Raw genomic sequence first — 14,088 nt, forward strand, 5'->3', positions numbered from 1 at the left:
TCTTCTAGTTTACTCTCTCACTGGATTCCTTGAAGCCCCCAAACGCCTTTTTTACTTAATCAAATTAAATTCATGTTACTTGTGGCCAAAAGAATCCTAATATACCTAGGAAAGCAGGAAGTGTCTTTTCATCCAGGGGCTGCAGCTAGGCCAGAGGCTGGAGTAGAAGGATTGAGAGGACAGGAAAAAACTTCCAGAGGGAATGACATTGGAATAATGTGGAAGAGGCTTTCAGACAGCTGAGCACAGAAGATACCTTAATGCTTGCCCAAGGAGGAGGGTGATTGATAGACACACTAGTATAGAACAGAGGACTTTCGAAGGCATCACCAGAGGCATATGGTGCCTCTGGCTGTGTGGGCACAGTTATTTACAACAAAACCTTATTTCTTCTTATAAAGCTCCAAAGAAAACCCTTTGGGGCACCCCCTAGATCATATAGATCTGGTGACCAGAGGGGAGTGTGCTGCTGGGCTCTAATAAGATGTATCCTACATAAGGCCACTTCTCCAAGATCGGGAAATGTAACTGACCTACCTAATTATAGACATAAACGTAGAGAATTAGGCAAAATGAGTTGACAGAGGAATATGTTCCAAACAAAGAAACAAGACAAACTCCCAGAAAAAGAATTAAATGAAAAGGAGATAAGCAATATACGTGATGAAAGTTCAAGGTAATCATCATAAAGATGCTCAATGAGCACAGGAGAAGAACAGATAAACAGAAGTTTAACAAAAAGTTAGAAAATATAAAGAAACAAAACAGAGCTGAATAATATAATAACTGAAATAAAAAATACACTAGAAGGAAGCAAGAGTAGAGTAGATGATACAGAGGAATGGATCAGCAAACTGGAAGACTATTAATGGAAATTACTTAGCTGAACAGAAAAAAAGGAAAAATTAAAAAAAATAAGGACAGTTTAAGAGACCTAAGTGAAAGAAGTCAGAGGAAAACAAATACCTTATGATTTTACTTATATGTGGAATCTAAAAAACAAAATAAATCAGCAAACATAGCAAAACAGAAACAGAATCGTAGATACGGAGAACAAACTCAGGTTTGAGTCATCTTTATAATATGTTACTCACATGGTAAATGAATAATTTTGGATGAATCTCTTAACCTAAGATATTAGTATCTCCCCTGTAAACGGAGCTTAGGACACTTAACTTGCAGGGTTGTATGAGCTGAATGAGATAATAACATTTTTCGTGATACCCAGCTACACCCCAGGGTGATTAAGTCATACTCTCAAGGTGGGATCCAGGCATCAGTGCTTTTAAAGCTCCCAGAGAATTCCCATGTGCATCCCAGGTGGAGACCCACTGATTCATGGGGGCTCACCTCATGACAGACATTGGTTTAAGCATTTTATTCATATCACTGTTATTCATTTTGATTGGCAATTCACGTAGCCTGAAACCAAAATACCAGCGAATATGCATAAGTGAAACCGTATGTGCTCAGATTTTCTTTGCCTGGACAGAAACTACCAGGTTGCCCCCTCTTCTTTTAGTTTCAACTATCACCGGAATTTTTGCCTTGATTCCTCCTTTCTCCCCTTTGTGTGGAGATCTGCTAGGGCAACTCCTATAAGGTAACCATTTTCCTGCCAATACTCATGGGTGAGTTGCCAGGGAGACCTCAAGGCAAGAGAGAGGGCGGAGTGAGATCCACTGAGTTCCTCAAGGTTTAGAAGACAGCTGCTGGCATCCTTGGGAGCCATTTCGGCACCCGTCTAACCTTCTTTGCCCCTCCCAGAGCCTGTGGAGAACTTCCACAGCGGTTCCCACAATTACCCGGGCCTCCTGGGGACTTCCCTCATTCAAAGCCCAAACCCAAGGGGAGCTCCGCTCAGCAGCAAACCGACAGTGGCATCTGCTAACCGCAGACCTGCCCTTCGGGGCTCCTACTTGGCCTCTCTCTTGACCATTATGTTCCTCATGCAAATATTTTCTTAGCTGCAGGCCCAGAGACTGACCTTTCCCATATCACAGGACATTTTCATCAAAGCGATGAGACCAGAGATTCGAACGTTTGAAACGGATGTAAGTGAGAAAGGAGGGGGTGTTTGCTTGATTTCCTTTGTCAGGTCCTCTGTTTTGCTTTATTTGGTTTCGTAAGAGAAACACTTCTGACTTACCCTAATGATGCTTGGCCTCTTTGCATGACCTTTCCTGATCATTCTTGGCAGTGGTCCTCTCACTTGTAGAAGCAGTAGTTAGCTGAGGGCCACAACGTGTGGTCTGGGACCATTAGCTTAGAATTACTGGAGCTATGGGAGGCTTGTTAAAAATACAGATTCTTGGGCTTCCCTGGTGGCGCAGTGGTTGAGAGTCCGCCTGACGATGCAGGGGACACGGGTTCGTGCCCCGGTCCGGGAAGATCCCACATGCTGTGGAGCGGCTGGGCCCGTGAGCCATGGCCGCTGAGCCTGCGCATCCGGAGCCTGTGCTCCGCAACGGGAGAGGCCACAACAGTGAGAGGCCCGCATACCGCAAAAAAACAAAACAAAACAAAACAAAACAAAAACAGATTCTTGGGACTTCCCTGGCTGTCCAGTGGTTAAGACTTCGCCTTCCAATGCAGGGGGTATGGGTTCAATCCCTGGTTGGGGAGCTGAGATCCCACACGCCTCGTGGCCCCAAACCAAAACATAAAACAGAAGCAATATTCAATAAAGACTTTAGAAATGGTCCACATCAAAAAAAAAAAATCTTAAAAAAAAAAGCAGATTCTTGAGGTCCACTCAGACTTAACAGATACAGAACTTCTATAAGTGGGGCTCAAGAGGTTGAATTTTTAACCAGCACCCTATGTGATTCTGAGGTGCAATAAAGCTTGAGAATCATTGGTCTTAAACTCAGTATTCTTACCTTTGTGTGAAATTTTAGCACTTGGGTTTATATTATCTTTCTTCATTTTCTCTTTGAAGAAAGGTGTTCCATGCATGAGGCAATAAGTATATAAGGTTCCTGAGGGCTTGCATCCGCCATTGCATCCAGCTCAGCACCAACACACAAAAGATGCTGGTATAAACTATCCTGGATTGACTATAGTTGCAGCTCAAAAAAAGAACACGATTAGTGCCAATTTCCATTTGATGGCCCAGTGCTTGGAAGGTGCTGGGCTGAGGCCAGGTCAAGGGACTAGCACCCTCTAATGATGCCAAGAACAAAGTTTCCTTCTTAAAGGAAATTTTTTTTGGAGGGGGGGGCCTGAGTTGGGTCTTTTGCTGCTGTGCACGGGCTTTCTCTAGTTGTGGCGAGGGGGGGCTACTCTTCGTTGAGGTGCGTGGGCTTCTCATTGCGGTGGCTTCTCTTGTGGCAGAGCACGGGCTCTAGGCATGCGGGTTTCAGTAGTTGTGGCTCACGGGCTCTAGAGTGCAGGCTCAGTAGTTGTGGCGCACGGGCTTAGTTGCTCGTGGGATTGTCCTGGACCAGGGCTCAAACTCGTGTCCCCTGCACTGGCAGGCGGATTCTTAATCACTGCGCCCCCAGGGAAGCCCTTAAAGGAGATTTTTAAAAAACAGATTAAGGACAGCAGGTATATTGGACCTGGGGCTGCATCCAAGGTCTGGCTTAGCCTTACTTTAGCCAAAATGGTTGAATTACTTCTCATAATTTCCGATACATTTTAGAAAATGAATTGTAATTAGGGTCTCTTTTTCTTCCATTGCTTTCTGTGGCTGCCTTTGAATTCAAATTACCCCAAATAAAAATAGCTACAGTCACCCTGAGATAGAAAATGAAATCTATTAGCCCAGCAGATTTTCTTGGTGTTAGGTACTGACCGTGATAAGTTACAGTTTATGGTCAAGGTATAATTCTAGTTCTGGGCTTGTCAGCTGGATCAGTATAGTTGAGTGAACAGTTGCAGAGACCTGTCTTGCACAGCTGTTGTGAACTGCTGCCTGATTTACTCACCTGATTCTGCTCTGGGATTGCTCAGGGTGGAAGAGGTAAAGCCTTGTTTTACCTGAATCTTCCCCTGATTTTTGCATATTGTCTTTTCTTGCCAGCTGTTAGCTCTGCAGCTGGGCTCCTTGAAGGCTGAGCCCCGACCTCTTTTTAGAGAGTGTTTAGTCTCTCTGAACCTCTGTTTTTGCAGATGGAGCCCATCTTAGAAGATTTCCATACCTTTTCTTTTTTTGAGTGTGGCTTCTTTCACTTGGCATAATACATCTGAGACCATCTGTGTGATCTGTATCAGCAGTTCATTCCTTTTCACTGCTGAGTAGTATTCCATGGTAAGGAAGTAATACAGTTTGTTTTTCCATTTAGTCACTGAAGATATTCGGATTGTTTCCAGATTTTGTTGTTAAGTATTTGCCATAAAGGTTTGTGTGTAAACTTCATTTTCCTTTGAGCGTGGGATTCTTGAGGAGCATTTCTGAGGATGAGTTCTTTGGAGAGCTCTGTGTTGAGTGCTTCTCCCATTAACTGAAGTCAAAGAGTGAGGATTCAGCAGGACCACTTGGAGAGCTTGTTATTTGTATGTGCAGTTAAGGGGATAAAACTGACTGGTGTTTGGTGTGAGTGGCTGGCTGACACATGAGTGAGAAAGGCTGTGATAAGGTCCCTTGGTTGGTAGTGTTTCTTGGAACACAACCACCCTTTTTCTTTGTTCAAAGTAAGTCCTCTTTCAAATGGAAAGTGTGACCTCTCAGGGCTGTCAGTGCTCTTGCTTACTCTATCTTAGGTATAATGTGTTTACCTCATATTCACTTTGAGTCTTGCTAAACTCCCAAGCATCTTGGGTCCACTGGATTTCTGTGCTCGTGGGGCATTGAAATACTATATGCAAATGGCAAGAAAGGGTGGGATGCATTCTGCATGTATCTTCTTGATTCACTCGCGTGTTCCATGGTCCCAGTGGATGGAGGAAACTCCATGTTTCCAACTACAGAGATGGTGAATGCTGAGATGTGACCAAGGGGCTTCAGTGGCTGTTGTGTCTTTGAAGAAATGAATCAAGTGTGGATCCACGTTTAACCTGTTCATCCAATCCTTTTTCTTCCATCTTTCTCTTACAATGTTTATAATAGACTTGACTTGTGCTGAGAATGTGGGATAGAGCATCCTCTTGGTTTCCTGGGACAAAAAAGATTTCTCTGAGGCCTGGTATGGAAAGCCCAAGGCTTGGGTTCAGATGTTGCTCACACATTGTGCAGTCTTGGGCAAGTCAATTCTGAGTCTCACTTCTTCCTTTTAATATGGGAATTAAACAATTTTTATGTACAGGGCAATCATGAGCATTCACACAAGGGAAATAAACCTGGCACAGAGGAAACATGGTAGCTGTTCAAATCCTGGGGACAGACATCTGCTTGGCGCACGCCTCGCATCTTCTCCGTCTCCTTTCCCTTGCTGGGCCCTTCTCCCCACTGTGCCCTGCAGACCTGGCCCCTCAGTTGCCCCGGCCTCTACAGAGAAGGGGCTTTGCAGATGTAATCTGCTCGGTAGGGCTGGAGGTGGGTGGGTGTGTGTGTGTCTTGATGTGGCAGTGTGCAATGAACTTCATCAACAATTAGGAAAACCTTTATGTAGATCAAAGAAGTGTTGACGGAAATTATTTGGTGGTTTGAAGACCCACTCCCTACTCGCACGCCCCCTTTGACTCTGCCATTGCTGCCACCTCTGCAAAGCACTGGGCTAGGAGTCAGGTGACCTGCTTCAGCTCTTTCTCTCTCTCTGCAATTCTTGTTTCATGTCTTTGAGCAAGTCATATTGCCTCTGTTTACCCTTTTTCTTTTCTTACCTGATTACTGGAAATTTCTAAAGTGGAGCTGATAGTGTTGTCAAATTTGAAAAAAAATATATGGAATGCTTCACAAATTTGCGTGTCATCCTTGCACAGGGGCCATGCTAATCTTCTCTGTATCGTTCCAATTTTAATATATGTGCTGCCGAAGTGAGCAGCATATTGCCTCTTTGAACTTCAGTTTCCTTATCTGTAAAATTTTGGTTAAAGAGTGCTTATTCTACCTACTTGCCAGGGAATTTGGAAGCTATAACACGCTGTTATCAACATAAAACATTATTATTACCATTATCTAACACGTTGTATGATTTCAGTTTAGTGTTTTATCTTGCTCAAGAATGACAGCTCCCTCCCCCATCTTTTAAAAGTGGACTAGAGATAATAAATCCAAAGGAGTGAATTTCTAATTGTAAAATTTCTAGTACTGTGGCCCTAGGATAGTCTTGCTATTTGAGAGTAGGGAGAACTTCCTGGTATCCCTAAAACAAGTGTCATTTCAGCAGTTGAGTATTTTGCTTACATCTCAGGCTGCCTCTGATTCACACTCCTGAAGGCTCACTTCAGGCCTGTGGGTGGCTTGGAAATTTGTTTTAGAAACAAGGTTTATGTGTCAATTGCACTTCCTCTGTGGTTCTCTCATTGTCTATTTCTGACAATATTTGCATGAAACCAGATATTTGATTTTGAGAACATCTGTTTTTACAATTTGTTTCCCATCTGAATCTACGGTGTTCCGCCTGGGCTGGAAGAGCTTCCCTGCTCAGCGAGATTGGGGATGCGGGCAGCAGGGGGAGGGGAGGCTTGGTGGCGATGTTTACGAATACAAACAAGTTTGCCGGGGGCATCCAGCCTCAGAGGAAGATGTGATGAGTGTGGAAGCCTTGGGTAACTAGTGTTGTTTAGCCCAATTTTTCAAATGGGCCGTATTCTTTTAAACATTAGGACTTAAAATGATTTCGCTGTTTTGGTTAGAAATCTTTCTCAAACGTGGGGCTCCTCCTTACCTCCCAAATTGGAGCATGTGGAATTAATTGAGCTCTTCTTGCCTGCTAGACTTTGTTTTTTGTCCTCTAAATGGAAAACATGGAGTCTGATCCCTAAATGTCAGCACCTGCGCTGTATTATACTGTTTGTGATGCTTTTTGGGTTTATTTAGGTCAAAGAGCTTTCTTCTTGTACTAAATCGCCCTAAGGCCCGAGGATGTGAAGGAGTGGCTGAAAAAGGAGGTCTGTGGCTGGTCTAGTGAGATACGGGGTGCTTGACATGAGCTGGGCCACAGACAAGCAGGGGGTCCTGCCTGCATCCCCGGGCTCCCTGGCCTGGTCTAAAATCCTCACAGTGGTAGGAAATCACTGAAAGGTCTTAAGCAGGGGCATGAGTGATCAGATTTGTATCTCCAAAGGTCTCTCAGACTGCAGGTGAAGAACGAAGTGCGGGCGTGCTGAGGAGGTGCGTGAGTACAGGGGTCCAGGCGGGGGACGGGGGTGTGCGAACACCCTTGTGATCTTGCGTCTGCCCTGCTTGCCTCTCGGGATTGTTCTGCGTGCTTTCTCCCTTCTAGCTCCTGCCTTGCCGGGTTGTGCTCAGATCCTTAAGTCAGACTTGCCCCTCTATTTTCCCATAGAAGCTCTCTTCTACTTACTAAGCACTTCTGCTCATCTTGCCTTGAATCTGAGCAATCCTGCATTCCCGCTGGATTACCATTTCCTTGAGGGCTGGGCGCAGTCTCACTTGTCTTTGTGTTTCCTGTAGAAGCCAGCTCAAACCTGGGCGTGTGTTAGATTACACATTGTTCTATACATGTGAAGTGGCATTTGAAAATACAGGAGGCAATGGGTAAATTTGTTGTCGAATGAATGAAAGAATGGATGGATGGTAAATGAATTGGTGGAGTCAGGGAGGGAATTTTTGTGATGTGGTTCTTGATAAGATCCTATAACCAGACCCTCAGGTTAGAATTGTGTGTAAACTTAAATTGCCTAGATGTAAATTCTTTGTATTTTAGTATATTGGATTCAAAAGTTCCATTTTGTGCCTGCCCTGAAGACATTTTGGTTTCCTTCCTGGTTCTTAGCTATGCTCTTGGTGGATGAAACTGTGAGAGAACTGAATGCATCTGTCTTGGAGATAGTCGAGGGAGAGTGAAAGACACCTGTTACCAGGTTACTCCTGGGACTGCTCTTGCTTGCAGAGTTAAAGAGAGCAGTCACCTACCTGCATGATGTCACTTCAGGGAACTCTGGAGGGACTCCTAATTTCTCCTCAAAATAATCCTTCTGCTGTTACCGAACGCAAGTCCGTGTGCCTGACGCACAGTGAGGCCAAACAATAGGGAAACGCCAGAGTTTGGAGCAGAGATTTACTGTAGGGCCCTGCAAGGAGACGGGTGGCTTATGCCTTAGAAACCCCGAACTCCTTCCTCGAAGGCTTTCAGCAAAGCCCTTTTACAGGAAAGGTGAGGGCGAGGCACGGTTATTTGTTGCATGTTTCTTGGTGTTGGATCCTTTGCTCTCGCTGCTGTCCATGCAGATCAGGTCACCATGTTCCTATAAACCTCCATAAAAATGTTACTCTCTGTTCTGCAACTTTTTATCTAAAGGTGTCATACTCTCAAAGGTCATAGGCTTGAGAATTACACAGGAGAGGGAAGGGGAGGCATTAAATTCTGTCTCCATGTCTGCTCGCTGCTTTTAACATTTTACAAATTACTCCTCATTTTACTTGTTCAAGGCCCCAAGTCTCGACTTTCACCCTCAGAGATCCAGACCCTGGCTAAGAGGAGGGGATCTCTGTGTGGTCCGTTGCCCTGCCAGGGAGCGCTGGTCCAGCACCCAGCCTGTGCCCTCACGCCAGCGCCCAGGCCCAGCCGAAGGGCCAGGTGCCCAGACCCTGCCCACCTGTCATCCCTGAGGGAGCCAGGCACCCAGGACCCAGCCGGCCCTCAGGCCGCGCAAACTGGGGGCTGGGTTCGAGTCCTGCACGCAACCCAGGGTGACTGCTGTCGTGGGAACAAGTGAGATGCTGACCATTGGCTGAGTGGGCCCCATAAGGGCCAAGTGCTACAGAGGAATGGCGCCCCCCCTGCCCCTGGTACACTCCCTTTTCATGGAGGCCTTCTTGAGTGGGGTCTACAGTTTTATAGCCACAGCCTAATGTTCCTGGAAGAGGTCAAACTCTGCTTCAAATGGGTTTCCTACCAAGGTACGAATGACCGTTGGCAAATCTTTTCTTGAGAGAATTGAGGGTCCACGGGGGTGGTGGGGAGAGTGGAAGGGAGAAAGGGGAGGTTGGGGAGTGTAGACAAGCTCTGTGGATTGATCATCGTGTCTGGTTTTCCACTTTACCTGGTGTTTCAGTCAGGATTGTTTAGGTCAGGGGTCAGTGAATGTTTTCTGTAAAGGGCAGAACAGTGAGTATTTTAGGCCGTGTGGACCGTTCCGTGTGTGTCACAACTACTCCAGCCCTGCCCTTAGTGTGTGAAAGCAGCCGTAGGCAATACATAAATGAAGTTGGGGGTGGTGAGGGTGACGAGGGGAGCTGTGTTCCAGTAGAACTATTTACAAAAACAGGCTTTTTGTCCTGCCAGCCATGGTTTGTTGACCCTAGTCTAGGTCATTCTTAATTGAAAAGACAAAAGCAAAGCTCATAGCTCATGGATTAACACATAAAAGGATTATTTCTGGCTTATACTAAATGTCTAGTGTAAGTCAAAAGAGTGCTGTCATGGTCATTCAGGGACTCAGAATGACAAAGTGTCCATCTTAACAGAGCTTCTACGATCACCTTGGCAACGAGAAGACAGATGGTTGAACTGCATCCTGGCTCTTGAAGTCGTTGCTTCAAAGAGACATGTGTCACTTACATTCACTTTTCATTGGGCAATGCAAGTTACATGGTCACATCTAATTTTAAAGGGATAGGGAAGTGCAATCTTAAGGGCACAGAGGAACCCTAACCAGAATTCTGGGCTGGGTGATTTGCACTAATGAGAAGCACACATGGGGAGATCAGAGTTCACAAGGATGCCTCTATTCTCTTCTCACTCCAACAGAAGGGGCAACTGTGGCTTCCTGCCCCTCATTCGGTATCCTCAGGTCAGCGCGTCTCCCAACAGACTGGCCTGAGTCAGCATTTCCGTACCATTCCCACCACCTACTGGAGGCTTAGGGTGGTGCCTCTACTCACATCTCATCCATGCCGAAGCTCATCTGGCATTTCTGATTACCAGAGCCTGTTAGGATTAGAAGATGAGTTACTCTAGCTGAATGAACTAACCTGTTGAAGATCTTCACTTTCCAGTTTCTTAAAGAAGCCTCCTAACTCAAGTTCTCAAGTTCCAGACTCTGTAGAGGAATTGTTTTGGCTTGGCTGGCCTTTTAGTAGTTTCCAAGAAATAGTCTGAAAAAGAAATTTTTATGTGTATTAATCGCATATTAAGCAATGTTTGGGCAACCTTTTATTACCTGGGACTAGACTTCCCGTCCTGGTTCATTTCCTACTGCTTCCCGTACTTCACTGTACACTTCAGCCAAGCCACGCTCTGAAAGGAGCCATGTGGTTACATGTCTTCATGTTATTACCCATGCTGCTCCCTCTGCCTAGAAAGCCAACCCTTGGGTTGATCGCCAGACCTAGGCCAGTTTTGTTAATAATGTTCCAGATCTTGGGTGGGTAGTGAGTTTGCTAGTCTTCATTGTGTTCTTACAATCAATCAATAACTCCAGTAAAAAATGGCTATCATCAGCCAATGGTGAGAGTGTGTTAGGAATTAAGGATTGTGATTAATCCAATTCTGGGAACCTGAGGTCAAATAAATAAATAGATAAAATCCTATTGAGCAGGGGTTGGCAAACTATGGCCTGAGGGTCAAATTTGACCCATTACCTTTTTTTGCAAGTAAAGATTCGTTGGAACACAGCTACACTCATTTGTGTATCATTTATGGGGTTTTCACACTGCAATGGCAGGGCTGAGTAGCTGTGATAGAGACTCAATAGCCCATACAGCCTAAAATATCTACTTTTTGGACTTCTGCAGAAAATGTTTGCTGTCTTGTGCTGTTGGTATGGTATGGTGAGCACTGGATCCTAGCCGTGGGGTCAGCACAAGAAAACATTGTCACCTGAGTGCATTGGGATTGAAGAGATATTTCTAGTGAGAAGGGATTATGCAAGAGTTTCCCTAGGAGAGGTCACCTTGAGTTCTGTTTCTGTCTCTGGTGTTTTATTTACTAGTAACAGAATCCCAAATCAAACTGGCTTAAGCAAAATTGAGGGATGGGGTGGTGGGTGGAGACAGAGCAATTGGCAAATGTAACCAAAATTCAGAAAAGGCAGGGGTGGAGCTGACCTGAAGCTTGGTTTGTTTCCCGGAGTTGGAGGCACTTAGTCTCTTGCTCACTAGTTTTCCTGTCTGTGTTTCTCTATGGATTGTTTCATTTTCTATTGCAAATGGACTAGGAGGCAGGGAAAATGCCACTGGGGGGCTCTGAACTTGCATCTTCAGATTTTGGGCTGGAGGAAAATGCTTCCAGCTTCCAATTACAAAAATCACAGGGCAAAGGACATGGAAGCAACCTAAGTGTCCAGCAACAGATAAATGGATAAAGATGTGGCACATATATACAATGGAATATTACTCAGCCATAAAAAGAAACGAAACTGAGTTATTTGTAGTGAGGTGGATGGACCTAGAGTCTGTCATACAGAGTGAAGTAAGTCAGAAAGAGAAAAACAAATCCTGTATGCTAACACATGTATATGGAATCTAAAAAAAAAATGGTTCTGACCAGCCTAGGGTTAGGATAGGGATAAAGACGCAGATGTAGAGAATGGACTTCATGACACGGGGAGGGGAAGGGTAAGCTGGGACGAAGTGAGACAGTGGCATGGACATATATACACTACCAAATGTAAAATAGATAGCTAGTGGGAAGCAGCCACGTAGCACAGGAAGATCAGCTCCGTGCTTTGTGTCCACCTAGAGGGATAGGGAGGGTGGGAGGGAGATGGGAGAGGGAGGAGATATGGGGATGTATGTATACGTATAGCTGATTCACTTTGTTATACAGGAGAAAGTAACACACCATTGTAAAGCAATTATACTCCAATAAAGATGTTAAAAAAAAAATCATAGGGCAAGACTCTAATTGGTGGGGTTGGATTTTATGCCCACCTCTTGGACCAGTCACTGAGGCCAAGCCTGAGAGATACTATGTTTGGCCTGACAGTGCTTATATGCCCACTTTGGTGATGTGAGGAGCAGACGTTTTACCAGAAGACATGACCATTGGGAAAACTGTTGTAAATTGCTTCTCCAGTATGTCTTTTCTACAGCTGGGGGTATTCATGGAATTGACGGGCAGGGGCCAGTGGATCAAGGCATTTCTAGATATACATTGTTTGCAAACAAATGAAGGAATCAGCGATTTGAAACACTATCCATTGGTTCTGAGACTTTTTAAAAGGGAATAATTAGTTGAATTTTAGTAAATTTACAGAGATATGCAAACACCACCACAATGCAATTCTAGAGTATTTCCATCACCCCCAAATATCCCCTTTACCCATTTGTTTCCATCTCCAGCTCTAGGCAACCACAATTCTGATTTCTCTTGCTGGATTTGCCTTCTTTGGACATTCATATTAAGTGGAACCATGCAATGTGTGGTCTTTTGTATCTGGCTTCTCACGTTTAGCATAATGTTTTTGAGATTCATACATGTCATAGCATGTGTCAGTGTTGTTTTTCTTTATTGCTAAAAAATATGCCATCGCATTGATATACTACATTTTGTTCCATCATTTGATGGACATTTGAATTGTTTCCAGGTTATGCTATTGCAAATAATGCTGCTGTGAACACTTGCCTGAAAGTCTTTGTGTGGATAGTTGCTTTTATTTCTTTTGGGTAGATATAAAACCTCTGTGACTTTTTTTTTTTTTTTTTTTTTGTGGTACGCGGGCCTCTCACTGCTGTGGCCTCTCCCGTTGCGGAGCACAGGCTCCGGACGCGCAGGCTCAGCGGCCATGGCTCACGGGCCCAGCCGCTCTGCGGCACATGGGATCTTCCCAGACCGGGGCACGAACCCGTGTCCCCTGCATCGGCAGGCAGACTCTCAGCCACTGCGCCACCAGGGAAGCCCCCTCTGTGACTTCTTAAATTTCTTTTCTTTTCCTTTTCATAGTTCTTTTCCATCTAGTAGTTTTTGAAAATATATAGGGTCACTTCCAATTTGTTCTGGTTCATTGGTTTTAAAAAAACTTTCAATTCAATTAGAAAGTTAATATTTGGATTCTCTGTGGGATTTAGCAAATGAGTATATTCATTCTAGTTTCTGATTCATGTTCCACTTTAGTTCCTGTCCCTAATGGCAACTTAAAAGTCTATAGCAGATTCTGTGCTGGAAATAAAGGCAGATTAGTGTACAAGGAGAAAACCCATCGCTATATTAAACTCAAGCTTTGCAGTTAAATTGTTTTCTCTCCTTCATCCTCCAACCCACATCCCCACATCCATCCTTGGGTATAGGATTTTATTCATTTCATAAAATGTCCCACAGTCATCTCTAGAAGGTTGTGGATTACTGCCTTAGAGGCCGCTAGGAGCAGGCTGTCAGTGTGTGTGACACAGTGATTCAAGCTTCCAGAGCATAATTCTGTCTGGCTGCAAGGGCAAGGGTGTCTCCTACAGGAATACAGTTGTACCTCTGGGAAACAAAAGGCAAGGTCAGGACTGGTCCTTTCTTCTCTTTGACCTGTTGCCCTTCAGACATTGATCTTATTTTAATGCAAGCTCCAGCATTTAAGGGTGATTTCCTATACTAGTAAAAATGTATTTACAGGTAAAGGAGAGATGATTGTAAAAATCTCACCTATGTCTGGCAGCTTTCGGTTTTGAACTACAGAGGTATCTGCTATGTATGGCCTATCTTTCAAGTAATTGCATTCCTTTTTGGGTTCTGGGATAACTTAAAATGGAGAGTTGGCAAATGATCTAAGAAATTATATTCGTGTTAACTGAGAGCCAACTGGCAAACTGGTTCATTGTATAACACTGAGAGTCACTCTTTCAGCTAAACTTCCCCACTGTCCTTCTAAATGTCTACCCTGTCCCCTCATATCACCATAATGCAGGACGAGAGGGGAAGGTCAGACAGAGAATTATTGGGAGAGATGGTTTCTTGTGCTTGCTGTAATGACCTTGGCCTTTTGACCTTGGAGTTACCCATCCACCTTCTCCTTGTGAACTCCTGGCATCTCAGTATCTGAGCATAAACACCAAAGAACAGACATCTTGGCTGTGGACGTCTCCTTTTC

The 14,088-nt window shown here is 44.5% G+C and overlaps 1 non-coding gene across 1 annotated transcript; it reads right to left on the reverse strand.

The window, feature by feature from the left end:
- Positions 1 to 5,820: 5,820 nt before the first annotated feature.
- On the reverse strand, positions 5,821 to 5,927 carry LOC113623711 (U6 spliceosomal RNA). The gene has a single exon (XR_003434027.1). It is a non-coding gene; the product is annotated as a U6 spliceosomal RNA (small nuclear RNA).
- Positions 5,928 to 14,088: the final 8,161 nt, after the last annotated feature.

The sequence above is a fragment of the Aethalodelphis obliquidens genome, unplaced genomic scaffold (assembly GCF_003676395.1).
Source record: "Aethalodelphis obliquidens isolate GAN/ISIS:26980383/991018 unplaced genomic scaffold, ASM367639v1 scaffold11, whole genome shotgun sequence".
Lineage (NCBI taxonomy): Eukaryota > Metazoa > Chordata > Mammalia > Artiodactyla > Delphinidae > Aethalodelphis > Aethalodelphis obliquidens.